This window comes from Ceratina calcarata, unplaced genomic scaffold (assembly GCF_001652005.2).
Source record: "Ceratina calcarata isolate Rehan_Ccalc_2016 unplaced genomic scaffold, ASM165200v1 scaffold454, whole genome shotgun sequence".
Classification (NCBI taxonomy): Eukaryota; Metazoa; Arthropoda; class Insecta; order Hymenoptera; family Apidae; genus Ceratina; species Ceratina calcarata.
Genome location: NW_017169367.1, coordinates 34356 through 41360, shown reverse-complemented (window position 1 = coordinate 41360; position 7005 = coordinate 34356). Strand labels below are relative to the sequence as shown.

Genomic DNA, 7005 nt, shown 5'->3' with positions numbered 1-7005 from the left:
CTTTAAATCTAGAACGTAGTAACTATAAGTTTTACGTTACTATGGGATACTTACTTTATTACATAGCAATCTCACTGTTTTAGAATGCACGTGTCATTTGTATGTAATCTTTCTCACATACTCAAAAGACTCGCTTCACAGCTGCCCTAATGCTTAAGCTACCAAAAATTGGTACCAACTTTCCGCACAACCCACTAGTTATATCAATTATTACATGTATTTTCTAATTTTCAAATTAAACATCTATTTTTCTATCGAAATCAACGTGAACTAAATTTTCTTGATACGATGCCTCAAACGTCCCGTGAAATATCCTATTTGTTAAACACATTTTCGTCCAATTTGCGATTGGATAAGCTATTTGTTCGTTCGATGCTTATTCAGTGAAAATTAATAATGACAAGTTTATAAATTATGGGTAAGCAGAATAGTAGACAAAAACGATATCCAAACGTTTCGCAATTGCATGCATTAGATATCTCGTATAGAACAGCTGAACTCATTTTAATCGACTATTTCGCTTTAACAGATAATAATCATGACTAATGCGATAAACGATTTTGTCATGCGTGATTAAGGGGGTTATTATGTTCCTAATGTCATTTTTTCATTCTTTTGAGAGAATTTTGCTAGATCATTGCTTTGTATTAGTCTTTCGCATACATATATTTATAATTAATTAATGTATTTATATGTAATGTATAAATATCTATGTACGTTAATATAAAATATATGTGTGCATAGAGGAGATTCGTGAGACTAAATAAAGAGAAGATTTAATATAGAGGGAAAATTCGCAGGAAGTATAGCCTGGAAGAGAAAGAAAAAGGGTTGACAGAGTAAAAGTACCAAAAAGTGGGAGGAATGTTTAAAAAGGAACGAGTGTAGGCAATTAGGTATTCAATTAACGAGGGATAAGAGGAGAGGTGTGAAAAATCTGGCAAGAATAGATTTTATCTGTGTCCCTGGACATTGAATCTATTTTTATATATTTTCTGTACATACTATTTTTCCTATAAAATCCGCAGTCTTAAAATAAACTTTGTACTTGGGAACATTCAATCACTAGGAATTCATTCAGACTGTAGAAATTGTATAACAGAGGGAAATTTGTTTTTTTTTTCATAGCTGGAAACGCAAATACATTTTTAATGAAAAGAGGAAGTATAATATAATTCGATAAGTGTTTCGTTTAACGGCGGCGCTATCGTACGATTTAATCGGTGAAACCATTAACACAGTGAATCAGGCGTCGGGAAATTTCCGTGGAACGAATTCTATTACACGCTATTCGGGGGATGAAAGGAGAAAAGTTTGGTCTCTCCGAGTGACGCAAGTTTCGAATAAGTTGCGACCGCCTGTGATTCTTCTTTTGAGTCGAGTGAGCCAGAGAGAATTTTGCGCCTTCCCGTTGCTCCTCCGACCGTGACCGATTTCATTAGCCCTCCATTAATTCTCTTGCGGCCAATAAAATCCACTGACCGTCCACTGCCATTGTTCCAGACCGCGTTCTCCTACCGTGAACCGAGTAAAGAAAAAGAAAAGGCTGTAAGGAACGAGAGGAATAATGTATTGTGACAGAAAAGACAGTTTTTAAATATGAGAATAAAAATTCTCACGTTATGTTTACAGAGGCACTTTTCAGTTTGAAACGATATTTACTACGTACGTGGCACGGAATACGGTATATCATGGATAGAATTTGATTTTTAACTAACTTTCAGCTCGTCAAAGGCCGCACGCGGCATGCACGCGGTGGACAAAATGCCATTTTTCAATTTCGAGGATTCGTCCGAAGCGCGATTTCAGTACGGCCTGTGAATCAATCAAACTTCCTCCCTGCGGTATATTTCAATAGGGGACGCATTGACGAAAAAAAAACCGCAGTAATTCCGTGGACCAAACACCAACTCAGATTTCACCGCCTGTTGTCTTTCCCTTTTTTCACTCCTCTCCTCATCGCGTCGGCTAAAACTAAAAAGCTTCGACTACGTACTCGTCGTTTCCCGTTTCCCCGATCGTCGTCGACTGCGGCGCGTATAAGCGTGACGGCTTTCTCTCTCTCTCTCGTCGGTTTGTTTTCGATTGCACGCGCGACACGCACGCCGCGATATCGACGGATCTGTGGCATGTAAATGGAATCGCATTCAAAAGTGTCGCAAAGCGAATACGCGGGATGAGACGATCGACGACGAAGGTTACTCGTGGTATATGTATAATAATACCGTTCGAAAGAATTCCTCTGTAGGTCCCGCCGGCAACCACTCCTCGTTCGCGTATGCATCGGTACTTCTGAAAACACCCGGAAACGATCTGATCGTGTTGCTTTTATACTCTGCTTCTCGTCGCTTTCGACGACGGCACCCGGCTTTACAGACGGTTTCTTCTTCGCTCTCACGAATATTTACTTACACCGTGAAATCAAACATTTCAATGTTACACTGATGCTTTTCTCTTTCGGCGCGCGCCGCGCCAACTTCGAATATTGCTTTCGCCCGAACAGCTTTGAACGCGAGCGCTCGTCTCGACGCGTACGAATTTGATCGAGAATACTTTTTGCGCGTCTGGTGCGAACGGAGACGCGACGCACAGGACAGGGGGAGTTTATCTGTTGAGTCATCTGCTAGGTAGTCGAGTATCGGGTCGCCCACACCGAGAAGCAACCCTTGTACAAAGGGGCGAACAAATGGGTAGGCGGCCCGCTATTCGTTTCATCGGTTTCATTCCAAAACGATGTAAAAGTATCGCTCACGCGAGGTTCATTAGCATTTAGAGTGGCGTGGGATTTATTCTCCGGACTGTGACTGCTGGATCACGACACGGTATGCATAGGATTATCTTCGAGCACCTGGACAATAGTGACCTAATCCATTTAGAAAGAAAACGAGCTACTTTCCGTTCCACGCGGTACCTATTTCCCTAACATCTGTATTACTTGCCAGGATCACATTTTTACTCCTAGTAAATGCCGTTCCCCAATTCTCTTAAGCATTTTCTCGTTACCGCATTAGGAATGAATAATTGTGAGCCAAGCCCGAGTCGCGAATAAATTACGCCCTCGTAAGATTAGTTTCTGACTGTCAAACGCGATTAGGATTAGCACGAGAATTTTCCTAACACGTGGCCCGTTAATAGAATTGCCCTCACTCAGTCCCGATTTTCTTAGACAACATTTTGTAACACGTATAAGAAAGTCAACGAACTGAAATAATTACGGATATATTCCCGTTCGATGAAACGCTCGATTTTTGGGAGAGGACCGCCTTGAGGTTCGAGCATGTTGATGCAACCAAGTCCGCATTAGCGTATTGTGCGTCGTGTCGCAAGTCGAGCATGTGAACGCAGCTGCTTTGTATTTGCGGGCTGGCATTAGTCGAGCCGAGTCGGCCGATTATATCACGGTTCGTGGAAATCCGAGGATTCTTGGTGAACGCCATCTGTCGCCAGCCACCTCCTCCCCTGGGTTTGTGCTTGCTCGCTGCTCTGTACGCGAGAAGTTACACCACCGCCTCAAAATAGATTAGTAGCTTCAGTAGCTTGCTCGGTTTCACCGCACCCTGTACATATACATATACATATATGGACACGTTTACGCCACTTAACTATCCATAGTCACCGATAACTGTGTGCGTGTGCGCTCGATACGCGCCGCCGAACTTCGAAGACGAATGGCTTTGGCCGTGCTTTGGATGGACCGTGTTGTTTGGGGAACTTCATATTTCTTCCAAACAGAGTATGCGTACTTATTGTATGTGTAGACAATCCATGAATGTGAAAATGTTCACTCCAGTGAACAGGAAGTATCGAATGCTCTCTTTTCTTCATCTCGTTCTTCTATGTCAAAGCAATAAACGCATACGTCGCATCGCAATAGGGGAGCTAATATTAAATTGATGATACCAAGTTGGTCAGCTTATATTACACCTAATCCTACTTTATATACAGTGAAAGCGTATCGCCTAAAAGAAAATCATGTAGAACAATTTATCTCTCTTTTATGATTCCTACAAAAGTATTAACAACACAAAACGAGCTCTTGCTACTTGCAAAAAAATCTAAAATGTCCAATTTCGTTTTCAAAGAATTTCTTTTTCTCTTTTGATTATTATACTTCTTCTGTTTTAATTATTTATTCTCTTGACGATAGGATTCCTTATACGTACTCTCGTGTCTTGACACGATTACAGAACGAATAAAACTAGCAGTAGGAATCGACAGGATGCAAAAAAAAAGATTGCCCATGCTTGTAAATGTAATACAGTAACAGAAGTTTGACACATCGAAACTTATAGTACACGCACTTGACCGATTTTCAAACTTCCATAACTGTGAATAAATCATTTAAATAAAAACTCGTATATAGAAAATATCCCAATTTCTGTTCACGTCACAATTTCTACTCACTCACGTACTTTTCTATAATTTTAATATTAATCAGGACTAGTTTATAATATTTATAAACTTTTTAAATTGTGGAACCTTTAACAGGTCGTAGGTTCAGGAGAATAAAGCGTAAAATAAAAAGGAAAAACCGTAGAATATTTAACGTTTGAAATTATAGAGAAATAAACCAGTGAGTAGAAATTGGGACATTCACTATAATTGTGAATGACTTGTTTTGAGAAGATCGTGCAACTCTGAATAAATCGTGTTAATGGAAACTTCTGTATGGAAATTCTTCTAAATGAAAATTAATTAAATTCCTTCCTGAATAAAATTAAAATCGTGTAAAGAAAAGGTCAGGTGCATTTATAGAAATACATTTTTATGTTATTGTATACCAACGTTATCTAGTGTTTAAGTTAAATATAGATTCCCTATTTTCGATTTTCTATACCGAAATTTCATTATTCTTCACTCCTTGATTCGTATCTGTAAACTCTGTTCTATCTTCGAGCTCTGTCCTAACTGCATCATTTTTCAACCTTGTCCTCACTACATCATTCTCAATCTCTAACCCTGATATTCTTGCCCTTACAAATCCTAATCCCCACTTAAAACCGGAACCTATATTTTACCTCCAGGTTTCCTCAATTCACTGCATTTTGTTCCCGAATTCTTTCACAATTCACTCGGAATGAGACTCCGATAGTCTCCGTGTTATCGCACAAGTTGCACTATTCTCAATAAAGGATAAATTAATGGAATATAGCAATTTCATTTTGAAGAAACTAAGTTATATGTGGATTCGAAAATGGCTTCCGAACTAGTTCATATTCATGCTCTTGTATTTAGTTACGAGGTTCCACTTTCATCGGAAGGAAAATTTGATTGATCGTGTCGAAACAATCGATCGGAAAGATTGAGAAATTGTTTCCGCGGAGGAAGCGCTGATGCTGATATGCCATCACGCAGCGTTCTGATTACTTCCTGTTCTTCAGAATGGATCGTGAAACTCTGTCGCTTTATACCACGATTCACAACGCAACAAAACTATGCGTGGTATATGTTACAAAGTTATAAATATGCATTGAACAGCTGTACCTCCCTGACGATGGTTTTGGCAAAATCAAACGTTCAAGTGCACGTGCATTTGGCATTTCGGCTATGTCGGTCGTACAACTGACGGAATGTTCTTGAACACGTGGAAATACGTCAAAAATTCGGAATAAAATGTTCCGGAGGATTAACGGATTTCAAAGTTATACAGGGTATCCCAGAAAAAGAGCATTTGGATGGCGAACTAATTTATCATTGTTGACAGAGTTTTACTTACAGACACCCTAAATCTATTTAAAGGAAAACATCCTTACTCATCTTGATCTCTGTCCCCCACTTACTCATCCTATCCCAAATATTGACTTTCCTACCCTGTTTTGGCCATTGGACCCCGATTACTTATAGCGACTAGCTACAAAGACGACCAAAATTGTACAATTCAGGCAGATTTCCAAAGTACGTACTTGCGTGCAGAACTACATCGTCTAATAAAGTTCTTGAAGTTTCAACTTAAGAATTGTTGTACTTAATTCCAAACTTGGAACTCATAGTTTCCTCTGACAAAATGTAAACGAATGCATGGTTTTTCATTAATATCTCAAAAACCGTGCCTCACTTTGCATTTCTTTAAAATAAATTGTTGTTCAGAAACAGCTCCAGAGCCATCCCTTTCTGGCTGTGACACTTTTTCTGAGACACCCTGTATACCGGCATGTCACAATCACGAGGACATTAAATCCGGCACAATGGTCTCTGGGCAAAAGTATCTGAAAAATTTTCCACTCTATATAGTGCACATTTTCAAATCGTAATACTTATCCGCGAAGATCATTCCTTTTCCCGTGATCCCGACTCGATACAATTATCTGCACGCTTTCCTTGCCAAGCCAAACAAACGGGCGAAGTTTACTCAGGGCTATCATTCTCGTTTCGAGATCGCAGCGGTGTAACAATACCGGGCAAATGGCGGAACAGAATCATGGTTGATCCCTTTCCCATGTGCCGTGAAGTATCTAAAGTCACCGGGAAACCGTATCGATATCGAACGACCGAGGAGGCACAGAGAAAGAAACAGGAGCCAGCAGTAGTATCAGAGAAGTGGAGAGCAAAGCTTTTCTTGACGTCCGTCTTCATTCCTCGACTCGGGTGGGGGAGTGGGGTACAGAAATCTGGAGGAGATAGGGACAGCGACGAAAGGAAAGAGGGCCATTGTACGGGTTAGATGCAATTTCAAAGACTCATAACTGACGTTCAAAAGGGCAGCAAACATCTGTGTGATACCGTTTGGCCATCGTCCAGCGTCCAGTCCGGTTAAACGAAGCGAATTGTCCGTGGCTGGACCGAGGCACAAGGTGGTTTGCCCACTTGCTATATCTTCGAATCTCCCGTTGCCGTTTCTATTCTCTCCTATTTCACGTTGTCCCGTCTTAAGTTCCATTCACACAGCTCAACTTCGTTCGACAATACTGTTCATCGGTATTGAATATAATGCGAATGGTGTAAATCATCGTTCGAGAGTGCAATTTACTACGCGTTACAAAAGTGGAGCCAAGTTTCAAGTTCACG

At 40.4% G+C, this 7005-nt stretch overlaps 1 long non-coding RNA gene across 2 annotated transcripts; it reads right to left on the bottom strand.

Moving 5' to 3' along the window:
* Positions 1-971: 971 nt before the first annotated feature.
* On the bottom strand, positions 972-5404 carry LOC113464638 (uncharacterized). 2 transcript variants are annotated; one of them, XR_003389486.1, is made up of 4 exons: positions 5019-5404; positions 3617-3959; positions 3216-3557; positions 972-1514 (listed from the first exon to the last, which is right to left on the bottom strand). It is a non-coding gene; the product is annotated as an uncharacterized LOC113464638 (long non-coding RNA). The 2 variants fall into 2 exon arrangements; XR_003389485.1 differs by having other exon boundaries at positions 3617-3834.
* Between the last annotated feature and the right edge of the window lie 1601 nt (positions 5405-7005).